Here is a 17951-nt window from a genome sequence, read left to right as displayed (position 1 = left end):
GTTCAAAGGGAAAGGACATCTGTTGGAGAATTTTAAGTAGAAGTAGTTACAAGATCAGATTTATAATTTTGAAAGGTCAGTGGCAGCAAATTGAGAGGCAGGGTAGAGGATTAAAAGTGAAATTAGGAAGACCAATGAAAAGGTTGCTGTAGTGGCATCAACGAGAACTTAACACCCATTGGGTGAGATAGTCAAGAAGAAAGAAGGAACAATCCCAGAGATCTTCATCTTAAGCAAGTGTGTGTGTGGTGGTGGGACTCAGGTAGATGGGTAGAAGAACAGATCTGGAGGAAAGAAGAGTCCAACTTTAAGACTGTTGAGTTTAAAGTGTCTTAGGGATATGTAAGCACTAAGTTAGTAAGCCACCGACAGGAAACTCTGTGATGGAATTAAACCCTGCTTTGTTAGTGCAGTCTCCTGGATGGATGGCCAGAAAGGCAATGGCTATTTGGGTAATGATCAAGCATGGCAAGGCTATAAAACCTAGTATATTACTTGATCTTAAGGCTCTAAATAGAAGACTGACTAAAAGTTTCCATGTCAACAATGGTCAGAGCCTAAAGAGGTGTTAAAAGTTTGACAATGACACCAGAAAGCCTTTGCTCAGAGCTGTGACAAGAAAAATAATCAAATGATTTTGTATGTCTCTGAAAAAATCCTCTCAATTGTTTGTGCATTCAAGGGGAACTATTAACATGACAACCATTGAAGCCATTTGGCAAGTAGTAGTCTTCATCTATAACTGACAATTATATTATTTGTTCTGATTACAGGGCTAGAGATATGGATTGGAGTGTTTCCAACAGAACCTATTAATCATATTAACAATGATCCTGAGTCAAATACTTGAAAGCCTATGTTCAAACAATAGGTGTGGTCCATGGTAGTTCATAGCCATATCTTTATGAGGAGAAAGATGTCAGTATATCAGAGATGCATTGAAGAAAAATCAGAAATCCACATTGTTGCTTTCCAACAGGCCATATGTCAGTGACAGGGTAACCAAAGGTAGTTGCAATGATTGATGGATGCCTTTCAGTAGAGGTTTTCCACTTGGGTCCCTAGATGAGGGGGCTTATCATTCTTGGATTCCCTCAAACTGCTGCAAAATTCTACATGCATGGGTGTATGTACATTTTCTGGGAGAAAGGTCCCCAATTCCTACTGCAGCCATTGATCTCTTCCTTTCTCTGATTATATATTTTTAAATTTCTTTATGAGTAGCAGAGACAGAGAGACAGACAGACAGAGGGAGGTACCTCTACAGGGCCTTCATGCTGCTACTTCCTACCCCGACCTCAGCCTGCCTGGATCATAGGCATACACACATGTCCAGCATATACAGGGCCTCAGGACCCTCTTTCTTTTCCCCTTTTCCTACTTTTGAATTTGCCTCTTTTGGTCTCTTCTTTGTGCTTAACTGGCCATGGAAGGAATTTGTTCACCACATTGTTTAGCTCTGTCCATTCTGCATATGACTAACATGACTGTTCTAGACTCAGTCTGGAACAGTGGTGTCCAGTCTTTTATTATAAAAGATTTTATGTAGATATATAGAACTTCCCCCAGCCTTGTTTCTTGAATCAAAAACTTACATGGAGACCAACATAGAAAACCAATTTATAAAGCAAAATAAAGATCAGCTATGTATGTACCCAGATAGAGAAGTCTGAGACCCATCCATCAGGCCATCCCATGGACCCCAAAGTACTCTCAGAGAGCCGAGGATACCAGCGTTGAAAGCCATTGGTCAAAAGTAGGGAATTGGGGTAAAGACCAAGAGGACAGCTCCATAAGAATCCCCCAGGGGAGCAGCATTGCCCAAGATGCCATAGAAGCATGAAGTAAGTGTATTTCTGACCTTCTAGGCTTAAAAGACTATGACAATGAGGTGGCTCTTGAGGAAGGGAAAGGAAGGGAACTCTGGCTATCCTCTGAGCTCAGTGGCATAGTATAACGTGGGTGAACTCAATGTGGCAGGTCCAAAATTTTCATCAGTTTGATCTGCAATATTTATGCCTACCAGACATACTCCAGGTTGCAGCTAGACTTTTCTCCACAGTAGACTATTTGTGAGGGATTTAGAGTAGAAGAGTTTATAGGGCTATATACAAATCCATCTCTAATGCTGAAAAGAAATCATTAAAATGCAAAACAGTGTATAGTATACAATGTGTCAATGGTGCAAAGAGGATCTTTTCATTACATACACATCTTCAGATATCTACACGATTCTAGAATAACGTCAAATGACATGATTAGTTCCTGTTCCATCTTAACCCCTTATTGACTGACTGTAAAAAGTGCATATTCATCCGTAAGGCTTCCTCCTCTTCTCAGAACCTGAGAGAATCTTCATCTAAAGTCCTGGAGATTTTAAAGTAGCTGTGTCTACTTCTACCGAGAGTAGCCATGCTAGACACTTCCGTGGCATTGTGAAGACATGCTGCCTTACCCCTTCTTTCTCGGGCCCTGGGAGAGGCTAGATCATCTGTCCAACTCCTAACAGCCAGATTCTACTGGGTGACCTGGTTATGTTCTCCTGGTGGTTGATGCCTGGATTGCAGGCCTCGTTCCTCCTCTTCCCATCCAGTTTTGGATGAATTCTCTTACACAGCTTGGCCTAGACTCTCCAACCATCTGCGCTCAACTCTTCCAGAAATATCTTCATTTGATCCTCTGTCCCCCATAGGAGTACTGCTCCCTCCTCTCTTCAGGGCCTTTATCACCTGCCTGGACTTAGACTGGATTTACTCCCTCTGGTTCTTGACTCTTCCTCTCCTCGCTGCATCTTCCCTGCTATCTGGCTGCTGTCCCTGGGTGAGACGTCCTTACTCCCTGTAGGAGCATAAACTGCAGAAACAAATCACTCAGGCCATGTCTTTATTCCAGTGATGATGTCATTGTCCAATAATTTGTTCGTAGCTCTTAGAGCATGTATCACACCATTTTGATTATCTTCAGTAACTGTATTTTAAGGACTGACATTTTTCTAATGGCCAGGCATTATTCAGGGTCAGGCACAGTGATGAAGGCTGTGATCAAACATGACACCACTATTTGTGTCACAAAAGATTGATTTTCTTTTGTAATTTGTACACCGGGCTCCAAAAGAAATTCCACTAGACTGTAAGCATGAGGGCAGGGACTGTGTTTGTTCTGTTCATCCCTTCATACTCAGCCCTGAAAAGAGAGCTCGGAAAATCATGGTGTTTAAATCTATCTGTGTTGAATGAATGAGTGGGAGGACTTCCAAGAATGTCTGGAGCAGGAGCGGTATCATTTGGACAAGCAGGAGACCTCTCAAGGTAGCATGCATCTGAGAACTCTCTGGCTTAGCCCAGAGATCTTGATATTCTTATTCTTCTCCCCTCATTCCTATGGTCATGTGCAAATACACTGTCAACACATGGCAAGCCCGGGAAGTTAGTAACAATTACCTCAGGAATGTAAACCTCGGGATCAGTTACACGCTGGAGCCATGTGTGCAGATGTCGTTCCCAAAGGAACCACTGTCCAGGGATGGTCAATACCATGTGTCTGAGTCTTTCCATTTTAAGTCATTCTCACCAGAAATTAAAAAAAAAAAAAGTTTTCAAGGACGGTTCAGTGCTTTAGATAGATTTGTTTTTCTCTTCATGTGGTAGAATCACATCTGGACATTAGATATATTTCATCTAAAAATAGCATTTATCCAATTTACTGTCACTTGAGGAGAGAAACTTTTTTCAGGCAGACTCTGCTTAAAATTCTCTGCTGTCTTTCATGGCTCACTGCCATGTAATATAAAAATGAAAGGTATCAGGGTGTACGTGTGTGTGTGTGTGTGTGTGTGTGTGTTGTGTGTACAATGAAATAATTATTTTTATAGACTGAAAAATAGGACAACTGACATATCCTTTCCCTTGTATTCATTTATTTGTTAAAGTCACTGATTTTCCAGATTATTTTCTTAAACCTAGACTTAAGACTCAGCATGAACCTCATCAGACTGTCCTTAGTAATCACTTTGGGGTCATAAACCATGACTTTTGGGATTTGCATGTGTGTGTGTGTGTGTGTGTGTGTGTGTGTGTGTATCTTCTTCTAGGTTGGATTCATATTACTTCATTGATCGTGTCCTCTCACCCATCTACCACTTGGGGTTTAGAGAGAAAGGAGGAGAGAAATGAGAAGAAGTCAAGAAGCAGATGAAGGGCATGAGTAGAGGGATCAAGCACTGGACTTGTGGAAGCCCTTGGACCAGTTGGCCACATTTAGAGGCAGAAATTGGAATTAAATCTGACTACGGGGGTGCTGGCAGGTGGCATGGTGGCTAAAGGCGCTGGACTCCCACATGGCCTACTACAGTTCGCGTCCTGAACATGGTGGCTTGCTTTCTCACTTTCCCTCTCTTCCTCTGTCTCTGATGAAAACTGGGAAAAAATATAATAATGATAATAAAGTAAAATAAAATAATTTTTTTTTAAAAGTCCGACTACAGGAAAACCAGCATGCCTCTTCTATCCAAAGCACTGACATTCATTGAAGTAAATCATAGGTGGCTTAGGAGAAACCTATTTGCAGTCAAGAAGCATTTAGCAGTCAGTTCCAACTTCACATTCATCAAGGTCCTCAGTAGTTTGGGAAACATTTCTCTTTGGGGACAGGACTCTGACTTTCTTTCTGCCTGTGGCACTTGGCCTGACTCCTTAAAGGGAACTCCGTCTTTTGAGCTGCGACTTTTGCCCTTTTTCTCTGCAAGTCCATCTTCCCCCGCCCTCCCCTACATGATGGAGGTGATTTCTGTTTTCCTTTTCAAAGTGACTTCTGACCAGAGTTAATGGCTCTGTCCTGTCATTATCATAATGTGCTGTCCTTCACATGTCAAAGAACTCCCTGGCCCTCAGTACAGCCTGTGCTTGGAGTCTCTTTCCATGAGGCAGGAAGAAAAGCCTTACCTTACTCCAGCTGCATCCTCTACTCTTCTCGTTTGTGACATTTCCTAGAGGGGTGTGTGAGATGACAGAGAGGTGTCAGGGCCATGGCCTGGGCAGAACGGAGCAACAGTGGCTGATGGCAGAGTGACTCAGTCAGGGACCTTGATATCAGCAGTACTATGCCTTCAACTGTGTGTTGTGTGTACAATGAAATAATTATTTTTATAGACTGAAAAATAGGACAACTGACATATCCTTTCCCTTGTATTCATTTATTTGTTAAAGTCACTGATTTTCCAGATTATTTTCTTAAACCTAGACTTAAGACTCAGCATGAACCTCATCAGACTGTCCTTAGTAATCACTTTGGGGTCATAAACCATGACTTTTGGGATTTGCATGTGTGTGTATGTGTGTGTGTGTGTGTGTGTGTGTGTGTGTGTATCTTCTTCTAGGTTGGATTCATATTACTTCATTGATCGTGTCCTCTCACCCATCTACCACTTGGGGTTTAGAGAGAAAGGAGGAGAGAAATGAGAAGAAGTCAAGAAGCAGATGAAGGGCATGAGTAGAGGGATCAAGCACTGGACTTGTGGAAGCCCTTGGACCAGTTGGCCACATTTAGAGGCAGAAATTGGAATTAAATCTGACTACGGGGGTGCTGGCAGGTGGCATGGTGGCTAAAGGCGCTGGACTCCCACATGGCCTACTACAGTTCGCGTCCTGAACATGGTGGCTTGCTTTCTCACTTTCCCTCTCTTCCTCTGTCTCTGATGAAAACTGGGAAAAAATATAATAATGATAATAAAGTAAAATAAAATAATTTTTTTTTAAAAGTCCGACTACAGGAAAACCAGCATGCCTCTTCTATCCAAAGCACTGACATTCATTGAAGTAAATCATAGGTGGCTTAGGAGAAACCTATTTGCAGTCAAGAAGCATTTAGCAGTCAGTTCCAACTTCACATTCATCAAGGTCCTCAGTAGTTTGGGAAACATTTCTCTTTGGGGACAGGACTCTGACTTTCTTTCTGCCTGTGGCACTTGGCCTGACTCCTTAAAGGGAACTCCGTCTTTTGAGCTGCGACTTTTGCCCTTTTTCTCTGCAAGTCCATCTTCCCCCGCCCTCCCCTACATGATGGAGGTGATTTCTGTTTTCCTTTTCAAAGTGACTTCTGACCAGAGTTAATGGCTCTGTCCTGTCATTATCATAATGTGCTGTCCTTCACATGTCAAAGAACTCCCTGGCCCTCAGTACAGCCTGTGCTTGGAGTCTCTTTCCATGAGGCAGGAAGAAAAGCCTTACCTTACTCCAGCTGCATCCTCTACTCTTCTCGTTTGTGACATTTCCTAGAGGGGTGTGTGAGATGACAGAGAGGTGTCAGGGCCATGGCCTGGGCAGAACGGAGCAACAGTGGCTGATGGCAGAGTGACTCAGTCAGGGACCTTGATATCAGCAGTACTATGCCTTCAACAAGCTTGTTAATTGCTGCTCTGTCACTGGGATACGCTTACGCACACCCACTCAGAAAATTCTCTTCAAATCCATTAAAACAGGGTTCTTCCAATTCCCAAGTATATCCAGCCTGCAAAATCTTTTGCAATTTCAATCCTGAGATTGGACCTGTTGAAACATTTTCATCTTGTGAACTATTTTTGGAGACTTTTCTTTCGATACATCTTGGCATAAATGAAACAGCAAAGCATTTTTAAGAAGAGAATCACATTTGACTTGTTATTTGCAACCTTCGTTTCTCAACTATAAAAATTTAACAGATATGTGAGTATCACGAGTGGAATGAAATTAATTTTTACCACCCACAATAGTTCATTAGTGAAATAAGGAAAGTAATGGATTTGTGCTTGGTATGCCTAAAATTATTTCACCATAACAAAAGGTCCTGAAAGACTAAGAAAAAGTATGATGACAATTAAATTGCCTATTACTGTATAGAAGGAAAACAGAGTCTTAAAATAGCTCACTGGAGAGCTGAAAAAGCAATGGAGAAATCCGTAAAGGAAGCACAAAGGTGTTGCATATGGAATGAAAATCTTTTTTTAAATACCAACACAGTACTTATTCCTTGCTTGTACAGAGTCCCAGATTTTCACGATCTTTCATCCTTCCATTTCATTTTGTGGGGGTGTGACTTGCTTGTTAGAATCCTAAGCAAGCTCTATTTTTCTGCTTTAAAAGTTCAACCTTCATGCTTCTGAAAGGTACAGTAAAGTTTTATATTCTTCAGGTTTTGAAACCTAACTAACCTAGAATTTTTAATTCTCTCTCTCTCTTTTTTTTTGGAGAGGTTTTTGCTATAGGGCACGTGCTTTCGCCAGAAAAACAGAGAAAGACAGAGAGACAGAAAGCGAGGAATCATCCCCCGGGGGGAATGGCCATGCCGCAACCCCTTCTCCTTCATTCTCATCTAGGGATCTTGGGCATGCACGCACTGTGCCTGGCGTGAATTTAAGCCACCGAGTCCGGGACTCGAACCATGGTTGACTATATGGGAGTCCAGCAACATAGCCATTATGCTAACTGCTGGTCCCAATTTTTTATTCTCTGTGATAAAAGGCCAACAGGGCAGAAAGATTGCAAGAGGGACTGTTTAACAAACAAAATTTCCATCAGTCCTTTTTTTTTTTTAATTTTTGCCATAGGGCACATGCAATCAATCCCAGGAAAGAGACAGACAGAGACACAGAGAGAGGGAAAATGAAAAATCACCTCCCTGAAGGTTGGCCACTCCACAATCCCTTCCTCTACATTCTCCTGGAATTATGGGCACTCACATACATGTACCCAGTGTTCTTCAAAGCACTGGATCTGGGACTTGAACCATGGAGTCGGTCATGTGGCCAGCACCTTAACCACCATGCCACCTGCTGGCCCACCCTCAGCCCTTTGAACAAAGTCTCTCCTTTATAACTAGATGCAGAAAGGATCTTAGCAGACATCTATTAGGTTGTCAGAAAAGCCACAACACATTTTTGCATAGAAAAAAATATATCATGACTTTTCCAACAACCCAATAGCCCAACACTCTCTTTTACTGGTGAAGAAAATGAAGCCCAGAGAGTAAGAGATTTACTCAAGGGCACACAACCACTTGCTGGCCAGACATGAAGAGAATACAGCGCAGTATCGTCCATCTCTCATCATAACACTGGACACCAATTCTTGGCTGTCTAAGTCCTGCCTCACCCTATCCTCTTAATTCTGAGAGGAAAAAGCAAGGAATGAAACACAAATTTATTTTTCATTATCTGGTAGCATTGTGCCAAAACAACTGTTTTTATTTTGCTGGTTTTCCAGTTGCTTGTGTTTTTATTATCTAAACTTTTAATTAAAAAATTATTTATTTAATTTTATTTATTCATTCATTTATTTTAAATTGACCAGACACACACACACACAGAAGGAGAGAGAGGGAAGTGAGAAAGCAAACCACCAGGTTCAGGACTTGAACTGTAGTTGGCAATGTGGGAGTGTTCAGCACCTTAATCATCATGCCACTTGCTGGTTCCTATTGTCTGAACTTAAAAAGGAAAATTTAATGGGGACCAGCAGTGGTTACGTTGCTGGACTCCCATGTAATCAACCACGGTTTGAGTCCCGGAACTGGTGGCTTAAACTCACGCCAGGTGCATGTGCATGCGTGCCCAAGATCTTGAGAGGAGGGTGGAGGAGAAGGGATTGCGGCGTGGCCATCCCCCCTGGGGGGTGATTTTCTCGCTTTCTTTCTCTCTCTGTCTGGTGAGCGCACGCGCCCTATAGCAAAAACCTCTCAAAAAACAACAACAACAACAACAACAAAAAAAAAACAGTATTTCAAGAAAACTAAAATTTTCCATGTATTAGTCCATGCAAATTGGTTGCCTGCTGTTCATGGTTGTCTACTGTCTCTGGAAGTCCAAATTTTAAAACTAGGCAATCAAGTCTATTTACAACATTTTCCCAAACTTATCTTCACCTTCATCACTCACAGATAAACAATCTAATTGAATTCATCTCAAATCTACACAGATGGCCTGAGTTTGCCTATCCTCAAAGCCAGGCATGGTGGAGAACACGTAGTCCCAACTACTCAGGAGGCTGAAGCAGGAGAATCATGAGAGAGCAAGATCATGTCTGAAGACACTCACAAACATGAGGGTCCCCATACTCAGTTTCAGTCTGGGAAAAATAAAATGCCACACAGAATCAACTAGAAATTATAGGTGTTAATACAAAATAGGAGTTACAGATGTTAATACAATAATCGTTATGACCAGCCCTGGGCAATTTTGTCAAGTGGGTAGCATTTAGTCTTTTTTCCTGCATATCTTAGGCATTCCCTCCTTGCCTTATCCAGCAACTCACCTAGGTGTAAAAAGGGTTAACAGGCTTAGAGCAGAGGGAGGGAAGGAAGGCCCTTGCCTTTTGTACACACTTTAAGGGAGGTGGGGGGGCACCAAAAACTCAGTCATCGAGATTAATATTTAAAAATACAATATTTCTAAAAATCAAAATAAAGAGGGGACCAGTGTTACTGATTTTTCCTGTGGACTCTGGCTTCAAGATGGCTGGGCCCAGAACCGAGTATTAATATCCAGCAATAATGCAGAATAGATTGTGTGATGAGTGTGTGTACATAAGAAGGAGAGAGAGAGATGTGAATCATAAAGCTGGAAGAAATCTTAATCCCCCAAATCTAATCCAATCCATTTTACAGGCGAGGAAGCTGACAAATTAAATGTTTTGCCCTGAGTCGACCGCAGAGTTTTTTCTTTTGTTTTGTTTTCCAGTTACTGCTATAGGGCACATGCACCTGCTGGGGAGAGGGAGAGGGAGAGGGAACAGTCACTATCGGGTTGGAGGGATGGTCACACCACAGTCCTTCTCTCCTCATGCACACACACCCAGCATGTTTTTCAAGCTGCTGGGTCCAGAACTCAAACTGCACAGTAAGCCCTATGGGATCCAGCTGCCTTAGCCTCCAGGTCACCTGACGGCCCAGGCACAGAGATCTCCAGGTTTCTTGACCACCAGCACTGTGCACTCGTACACAGAAGAGGGCCCCAGGGCAGGGGAAGCTCACACCCGCTGAGAGTCAAGTGCAGTGAACAGGACCAAATCAGACTGGGCCCATCTACACAGAGCTAGAGCTTTTTTTTTTTTTTTTTACCTTTTAAAAGAACTATTTATTTAATTTTATTTATTCATTCACTTATTTTAATTTGACCAGAGAGAGACACACACACAGAGAAAGAGAGAGAGAAAGCAAGCTACCAGGTCCAGGACTTGAACCATGGTTGGCCATGGGGAGTGTCCAGCACCTTAACCACTATACCACCTGTTCGTCCCCATCACAGAGCTTTTAAAATAGTTGAAGAGGGATCAACAGATGGCATAATGGTTACATCGCTGGACTCCTGCAGAGTCAACTGTGGTTCAAGTCCCAGACCTGGTGGTTTAAAACTCATGCTGGATGCATGTGTGTGCATGCCCAAAATCCTGAGAGGAGAATGGAGAAGAAGGGATTGTGGTGCGGCCATCCCCCTGGGGTGGGGATGGGGTGATTTCTTGCTTTCTGTCTCTGCGTCTCTCCAGTGAACACATGTGTCCTACAGCAAAAATCTCTCTTAAAAAAAAAAAAAGGAGAAGGTCCTAGAACACATGCATGATCTCCCTTTGGATACCATGCCTTAAGGGTTCCAGAAAAAAAAAAGCATATTGTAGAGATTCAGTCACAACCTTTTCCTGGATGCAGGTGCTCACAGGAGGTTGAGGGAGGTGGAGGGCCCATGGGGTGAGGCCTGCTAGCTACTCCTAATACCCTGGCTAGGAGACCAGCTTGGCCTTGGGGGTTGGAGCAGATATTCTCCAGCTCTGTGCCCTGTCCCTTCTCTTGAGGTCTGCTAATCACTGGTGACCTCTTGGCTTAGCTTGTCCTCATTTTAGGGTGATTCACCCTGAAGTCTGGAGTTGAGCCTTGAGTCTGATTCAGTTGCAGGGAGTCCTTTCGGCCACCCAGGCCAGCTCACTGGAGTTTGACAATAGAGTTTGGGCCAAAGCACATCTAAGGAAAGTGTCCCTTTGTCTCACTTTGTTCTCAGTGAGTACAGATGGACAAAGTAGACGGCAGAGGAAAGGTTTGGGTGCTATGGGTGCTGATTCTGTACTAGCCATGTATCTCACCATCTATGAGTAATTGTCTACCTCCCATCAAGGCAGTCCAGGTACGTGGTCCTGAGAAAGCCCTGGCTGCTCCCATGGCCTTCTCCTCCCAGCTTACGAGAACAAAGACTTTTCCCAGTCCACAGAGTCCTGAACACAGCAGGAGTTCTGAAGAAGGCAAGGGCAGCAAGACCTGCTGGTTTTACAGATCCAGCTCCCTTTGTTCTCTTACAGCTCTTTGTTAAACTCTAGGTCTTATGGATGCTGGGAAACTGGTCTAAGAGGTCAGGGGTCAGCTCTAGTCAGGATGATCAGCTCATCCCAGTTGGCTTGGAATTTTCTTGGTTTTAGCTCTCAAAGATCCAAGTCGTTGCAACTCCTTCAGTCCTGGGCAAACACATGGTTGGTTGGCCTAGTTCTACTGATGAGCATTGATCCTGGAACCCCACTGTGATCTCTGGGATCAATAAGGAGGTGGAGGTCTTGACCTTTTCTCAAGAGTAAGATGGAAACTAGGGTGTAGAGTAAATGAGTAGATGAACTCGCTTTTCAAGTTTGGGGATAGAACTCAGGGAAAAACCTGTCCTTCAGCCTCTGATAAGAATCAGATGCCTTTGGCCAGGGCCTGTAGTCTGCAAGCTGTAGAAGTTTATCACCTCCTCCATGGCACTTGGGCTGCCAGCCAGAGGTGCATGGTGACAGTGACGCTGGCAATGAGCAGAGCGGAAAATGCTGGACACTTGATCCCTCTTGCTATTGGAATCAAGACAGATGAATGGACGCAAACTACCCAAACTATCTCCAGGGCTAGGGTTTCCAGGAGGATAAACTCTTCTGTAAGGCCAGCCATGGAATACCTTTACAGCTACAGGTCAGATTTTCCTCGGTGCTCAGCTGCTGTCCAAGGGTAGTACCAATAAAGAAATGCTAGGACGTGTGACCCTGTCCATGCTGGGGTGGTGTGTATCAGCCTACTGCCTGGATTTTGAGAGGCATCTGTGAACAGGAAAGCAAAAGATGAGGTTGGAAGCCCATCAGAATTCTTTTCTCCTGTGCATGTTTGTAATTGCATGTAAATCAGAATGACAAGTGCAGGCCAATTAGAAGAGCTTTGTATTTACAATCTCTCAGTATTATGCAGGCTGGCCCTACACCAGGGAGAGCGGGTCTTAGCACTGGTGAGTTGCTGCCTGCTGGGTGAAGCCTTTGCTGATGATATTTCGCCCCTCCTCAGCTTATGCATGTCTTTCTTTCTCTTGGTTCCTAGGATCTTAACTTCTTTCCCCATCCTCTTTTCTCTGTTTTCTCTTTTGTCTTCCTATACTACAGAGACTGATCATTACTCTCACGTTCACACTCCTCTAGGTGTTCCTATTCCGGCACACACTTCCGCCTGTCCTTTCCGACCCCCTCACTCCCTCACAGCAAAGGCTGCTGGTTCCTGCTCATCCTGAGACCTGTTGCTCAGCAGTTCCTGAGGGTTCCATGAGATTCTCACAATCATCTCCTTCCTTTTATTGCTAGAGGATGCATGTACTCACCAGAGAGACAGAGTGAGAAGAAGCATCCTCCTGTTGGGATTGTGGGCACCCACAAACTCGCTCAGAATATTTTTCAAGCTGGTGGGCCTGGGATTCAAACTGCTGTTCGCCAGGTGAGATCTGGTTCCCTTAACTACTAGGCCACAGAGCGAGCCCAACAATTCTCTTTTTTTTTTAAAAAAAAGAAGAATTATTTAACTTAATTTATTTATTTTAATTTGACCAGAGAGGGACAGAGTGAGAGAGAGAGAGAAGTAAAGTGAGAAAGCAAACCACCAGATCCAGGACTCGAACCATGGTCAGCCATGTGGGAGTCCAGTGACCTTAACCATCATGCCACCAGCCATCCCCTTCTTATTAGAGCTCGCATGTGTAAATTTCTGTTCCTCCAACCAAGGATGTTCTGAGAACTTCCTCCATGCCTCTGTCCTAGGTAGGACTGTCAGTGGCACCCAGAGGAGCTGCTCAGGCAGGATATGAGAGAGCTAACTAATACCCAGCCTACATGTGAGCAAGGGTGCGTGGAAATGGGTGAAATATGAATTTTCTTTTCTTTTCTTTTCTTTTTTTCAGTTTTGCTATAGGGTATGTGTGCTCATCAGAGAAAGAAAAGTGGGAAATCACCACTTCTTCCCCACCACATGGGGGAATGGCCATGCCCAAATCCCTTTTCCTCCATTCTCTTCTCTGGATTTTGGCCATGCATGCACACATACCCAGTGTATTTTTCTTGTTATTATTATTTTTTTTAAGAGAGATTTTTTGCTATAGGGTGAGTGTGCTCACCAGAGAAACAGGGAGAGACTGAAAGGGAGAAATCACCCTCCAGGGGAGAGGAACATGCCGCAATTCCTTCTCCTCAATTATCCTCTTGGGCTCTTGGGCACACATGCACCTGTGTCTGGTGTGGGTTTTAAGCTGTCAAGTCTGGGACTCGAACTGTGGTTGATTATGTGGGAGTCTAGCAACATAACCATTATGCCATCTGCTGGTCCTCCAGGTGTGTTTTTCAAGTCACCAGGTCCAGGACTCAAAACGTGCAGTAGGCCAGGTAGGATTTGGTGCTTTTACCACTATGATCCCAGTTAGACCACACTTTCTACTTTTCAGAAGGTTTTTTCCAAAACGTTTGGATAAGTTCATGAGCTACATCTAAGTACCTTGTTAAGACCATTACATGGATTGTGCTGTGCAAAACAGGGAGGCTTCGCTTGGGTATCACCACTAAGCCCCTACCTATACGGTAAGCTTAGTCGGATACAGGACATTTGGGACTGCTTGCTTGCTTGTTTTTATTTGATTTTATTATTTTTTCCCCAGAAGGGCGAACATTTAAACTTGAAAAATAGTGGACTTTATCTCCCTAAAAGGAATGGCTGGAGAATGGAAAAACCTTTTTCTATCTCCAGAAGGGAACTGTGGCAAGACAATAGAAGCTTTACAGGGAATTCCTCTCTCTCTCTCTCTCTCTTTCTTTCTTTCTTTTTTTCCCTTTCTTTTTTAATTGCTAGAGGATGCATGTACTCACCAGAGAGACAGAGTGAGAAGAAGCATCCTCCTGTTGGGATTGTGGGCACCCACAAACTCGCTCAGAATATTTTTCAAGCTGGTGGGCCTGGGATTCAAACTGCTGTTCGCCAGGTGAGATCTGGTTCCCTTAACTACTAGGCCACAGAGCGAGCCCAACAATTCTCTTTTTTTTTTAAAAAAAAGAAGAATTATTTAACTTAATTTATTTATTTTAATTTGACCAGAGAGGGACAGAGTGAGAGAGAGAGAGAAGTAAAGTGAGAAAGCAAACCACCAGATCCAGGACTCGAACCATGGTCAGCCATGTGGGAGTCCAGTGACCTTAACCATCATGCCACCAGCCATCCCCTTCTTATTAGAGCTCGCATGTGTAAATTTCTGTTCCTCCAACCAAGGATGTTCTGAGAACTTCCTCCATGCCTCTGTCCTAGGTAGGACTGTCAGTGGCACCCAGAGGAGCTGCTCAGGCAGGATATGAGAGAGCTAACTAATACCCAGCCTACATGTGAGCAAGGGTGCGTGGAAATGGGTGAAATATGAATTTTCTTTTCTTTTCTTTTCTTTTTTTCAGTTTTGCTATAGGGTATGTGTGCTCATCAGAGAAAGAAAAGTGGGAAATCACCACTTCTTCCCCACCACATGGGGGAATGGCCATGCCCAAATCCCTTTTCCTCCATTCTCTTCTCTGGATTTTGGCCATGCATGCACACATACCCAGTGTATTTTTCTTGTTATTATTATTTTTTTTAAGAGAGATTTTTTGCTATAGGGTGAGTGTGCTCACCAGAGAAACAGGGAGAGACTGAAAGGGAGAAATCACCCTCCAGGGGAGAGGAACATGCCGCAATTCCTTCTCCTCAATTATCCTCTTGGGCTCTTGGGCACACATGCACCTGTGTCTGGTGTGGGTTTTAAGCTGTCAAGTCTGGGACTCAAACTGTGGTTGATTATGTGGGAGTCTAGCAACATAACCATTATGCCATCTGCTGGTCCTCCAGGTGTGTTTTTCAAGTCACCAGGTCCAGGACTCAAAACGTGCAGTAGGCCAGGTAGGATTTGGTGCTTTTACCACTATGATCCCAGTTAGACCACACTTTCTACTTTTCAGAAGGTTTTTTCCAAAACGTTTGGATAAGTTCATGAGCTACATCTAAGTACCTTGTTAAGACCATTACATGGATTGTGCTGTGCAAAACAGGGAGGCTTCGCTTGGGTATCACCACTAAGCCCCTACCTATACGGTAAGCTTAGTCGGATACAGGACATTTGGGACTGCTTGCTTGCTTGTTTTTATTTGATTTTATTATTTTTTCCCCAGAAGGGCGAACATTTAAACTTGAAAAATAGTGGACTTTATCTCCCTAAAAGGAATGGCTGGAGAATGGAAAAACCTTTTTCTATCTCCAGAAGGGAACTGTGGCAAGACAATAGAAGCTTTACAGGGAATTACTGGTATTATCAACGGCTTTTCAAAATAGACTTGAAATGAATAGTTGTGTGCTGGTTTTATTACTGCTTTGCGAGTTTACATTTTGTATCCGTATGGTATTTTTCTCCCCTCTATGAGGTGGTTGCTAAGCAGGAGAGCAAATAACCTTTATTGTGTTGAGTTTGGGACTGAACATAATTATCTCATAATTTGGGTTCATGGTGCCATTTTTGACAGTTATATTATGAGCTTTTTGAGGAAAACTGAGCCTGCATGCTGTAGGCTGCTGCTTCTTCAGTGACCCTCCAGGTTTTGCTGTGTGTGACCCCTTCCTGCCATCCCTCTGCCCTTGGGCAGCTCCGGGACCAGATGTTGCTAGAGGCAAATGGTCCAAGGTAGGTGCTCCCTTGGACTATGGCAGCATCTGCTTGGAAAAGACCCTTGTCCCCAGCCAGGGTGTTATTTCCAAATGACTCCATGGGCTTGAGTCTCGAGGGAGGCTGTTCTGCATTGTCACCACAGGTACCCTGCACTGCTCAGAACCGAGGAAAGCTATGAGCACATCGAATTTCGGTAGGCTAAGTCCATATTCCTGGTAACCTCCACGACTACTTTATCCTCATTTTTGACTAGTCTTTGGTTTGCAGCAGCTCTTCCCTAATCTATCCCATAGCATTACTGTAAAAGAAGGTAATGAGCTGTAAATAAACCCTTAAACGCACCATGGGCACACACGGCTTGTAGAAACTCTCTTAAATAACAGTCATTTTTCTCTGTTCCTTCCTACTGCCCTAGAAGGAGGCTGGGTTCCCCCAGAAGCAGACCCCGAGGGAACAGTTTCAGGGCAAATGACTTATGAGGGAAGTAACATCAAGAGCTACCAGTAGAGATGGAGAGCTGCGGTGAAATGACACGGCAGAAGGAAGGAAATCAATAAACGATATGTCACTGATGGGACCAGGCAGCGGCACAGCAGTGAAAACAACATTCTATGAGGTTGACCCACATGGGGAGGTTGTGCGTTCTCATCCAAAGACCTCCCTGAGTATGCTGGGCTGATCCACAGCGGGCTGAGGCTCGGGGTGGATTGCAGCATTGAGACCCTGTTGGGGAGCCTGTGTTTCTGCCTGCATCTCTCTATTTCTCTGATTCGTAGATGAAATAATTACACTTAAAAAAAAAGATATGTCAAGATATATCAAAGGTTAAAAGCTATACCAAGATATATCAAAGATATATCAAGGTTACTACCATGGGCAAGTAGAACTAATTCCTACTGGGGAAGATACCCCAGAAGATGAAGGAGTGGAGGTATTTATTCTCCAACTCCTCTAGTCATTGGTTGAAGGCTTCCAGAGTGAGAGTGGGTGTTGATCCTGGCACTTCTAACTTCTACATGGTCAGAGACAACCAAAACCCAAAAAAGCTCTCAGGCAAAGAGGTGTAAGTGCTGGTCGCTGGAGTCCAAACCAGTATGTGTTGACATGCAGAGGCAGGGAAGCTGTGAACAGGACACCAACAGCATCTGCTACACTTAGCTTCTCGGAGCAGGTGTGAGGAAGCAGACTCTCCATCGCTCCTGAGAGTCACCAAGAACTTTTCTTGGTAAGTGCCTTCCATATGCATTTTCTACAAACCAAAAAAGGTTTTTAGAGACTTATTATTAGGAAAATGAAATCTTTTCTTTCAAAAGATTTTCTTTATATAGAAATACATGGCAATGAAACAAGTGGCTACAAAAAAAAAAAAAAAGATGAATATCAAGCCTTTTCAAAATGCTCCCATTCATTATTTTCAGTGTGTAAAGGGCAGAGACAAAAACAGGAACAACTTTTATTCTCAAGATGGTCCTTAATCCATAATTAGTAGATTTCAATGTTTAACATTAGCTTGCCCCTTCAATGCTTTTAAAAAGTGTCTGCTTCTCCCAAGGTACCTCATAGACCATGGTGTGACAGGCAGATCATCTGTAACTTTGTCCAAGTAGGCAGGGGTCACACAGAAGTATGTGACACTGTATTTTATTCCTAGGTACCAGCTGCAAACACTGACAACTGAAAGTATGATTAAATGCCGGCATTTTAATTCCCATGACATCCTTCAGAAGTACTGGATCTTCTTGTCCCCGATGGGTCCTGCTGCTTTCTTTATCCCTAATGACACTCTGGCAGCTGAGCCAATCATACCCTGTTGGTCTCCTATTGTTTTGAGAGTTGATAAGCCTCTCTAAGTTCCTAACATAGCATCAGAGGATCTTGGTGATGAGGAAAATTCAGCTCATGGAGTCTATTGCACACAAATGCCGCCAAAGAATTGAGCTGAACTTCCCTTGAGATGAATATTAATAAATTGGTATCTTGGCAAAATAGAATA

The 17951-nt window shown here is 43.5% G+C and overlaps 1 long non-coding RNA gene across 1 annotated transcript in view; it reads left to right on the top strand.

The window, feature by feature from the left end:
- The window catches only part of LOC102483052 (uncharacterized), a 40874-nt gene extending 23215 nt beyond the window's left edge, over positions 1-17659 (top strand). The window contains exon 3 of the long non-coding RNA XR_334293.1: positions 17610-17659. This is a non-coding gene — a long non-coding RNA (uncharacterized LOC102483052). The remainder of the gene's footprint in view (positions 1-17609) is intronic.
- Positions 17660-17951: the final 292 nt, after the last annotated feature.

This window comes from Tupaia chinensis, unplaced genomic scaffold, assembly GCF_000334495.1.
Source record: "Tupaia chinensis unplaced genomic scaffold, TupChi_1.0 Scaffold000187_1, whole genome shotgun sequence".
Classification (NCBI taxonomy): domain Eukaryota; kingdom Metazoa; phylum Chordata; class Mammalia; order Scandentia; family Tupaiidae; genus Tupaia; species Tupaia belangeri.
This window is presented reverse-complemented; position numbering and strand designations above follow the sequence as displayed.